Raw genomic sequence first — 1,572 nt, 5'->3', positions numbered from 1 at the left:
TATGGTGGTAAAATAGATATTCTTATCCTTTAGAACTTGAGAGTTCAAATCTCTCAATAGATAGCTTATGTGGTGACTTATGTGGATTTTAACGAATATTATCAGCTATAAAAAAAAGTATGAAAAAAATGTTTAAATGTATCAAGTTGATGCTTCCAAATCTTAAACCACCAAAACAAAATCTAATAGTATGTTATAACTTGAGAATGAAGTACGCACGTTCACCATAAGGCATCTTTAGTTTCACATTAATATCAAGCACGGGTGTGCAAATTTCGGGTTACCCGTACAAAACCCGATATGTGAACCGAAAAAAACCGAAACCCGACCCGTATTTATGATTTTCAGGTACCCATCGGTTCTAGGTTTCAATTGATTTCGGTCTCGGTTCGGTTATCAGTTTTTACCCGAGTCAGCCCGATTTTTAAAGGCCCGACCCGAATTGCTTCTGGTGAGGCTCCATTACCCATATGAACACTTTATTTGCATAACAGTGTTCCCATCTCTGTAACAACATGTTGTAAAAAACATCATCTTCTGTACGATTTGAAGATCACTCTCTTCACCATTCTCTTTTTATCTCCAAGCTAGACATGTAGATGAACTTCTCATTCTTCATAAAGGTTTAAAGAAAAAGTTTAAGAAAGAGAGATAGTGAGGACTGAGGAAATGAGGATAGATTAATAGAAATAAGTGTTCAAATATATCGGTAAGATAAAAAGCAACCTATATTCTTCAATCTAGAAAATGGCAGGTTGTAAATTTCAATTATAAGGTTATTTTATTATAACTATATATTCATATTCAACCGGTTTAAAACCAGGTTGTAATGGTTAGTTTCTTTACTTCTACGTTACAACTTATACTTTTTATATATTTTATTATTGAATTTGCTTTTGTTTGATATCAATGCTACGTGAGTCCTAAGAGAAAAATCAAAGAGTAAAAGGTTTTTTTTTTTTTTTTTTTTTTTCTTTTTTTCTTCCAACATGCTTATATAAAAGACTTATTTTAAAAAAGGATTAAACACAATGTTTATAAACAAAGGCTATCACTCATCATCTCTCTTTTATTTTCTTAAAAGTTATTTTACAAGCAAAATTTAAAACCTCCGTAGCTTGCAAAACCAGTAAGAAAGCTCTCATAAATCGATGTTGCTTCATCTTCTTCTCCTTATCGTTCTCTTCTAGTCCTCACCTAACAGGTGTAAAGTATATAGAAGACGGAAATCTCGGTTTTAGCCTGCAAACCCGAAGAACCGAACCCTAGAATACCCGATACCCGGAATTATGCACAGGCACAATTTTCGGTTATTGATTTTCCATGTTTTTCGGTCTCGGGTTTAACCCGGGTGGGGTCGGGTTTAACCCGGGTGGGTCGGGTTAACTGATTTGCACAACCCTAATATCAAGTTTGTGATTATCATAAACATTTTAGAATAAAATAAAATAAAACACATGTACTCAGCAGTTGCGGTCCAACCATTTTAAAGGCCTAAAGCGAGAAAAAATCAAGGGGCTTTTTAAAAAAATTGGGTTTGTGTATTTCCTAAAATTTTATTCATTCCCGTTC

Source organism: Bidens hawaiensis, unplaced genomic scaffold (genome assembly GCF_021521415.1).
Source record: "Bidens hawaiensis isolate Kalapana, Puna unplaced genomic scaffold, B.hawaiensis_p1.1 tig00045626_1, whole genome shotgun sequence".
Lineage (NCBI taxonomy): Eukaryota > Viridiplantae > Streptophyta > Magnoliopsida > Asterales > Asteraceae > Bidens > Bidens hawaiensis.
This window is presented reverse-complemented; position numbering follows the sequence as displayed.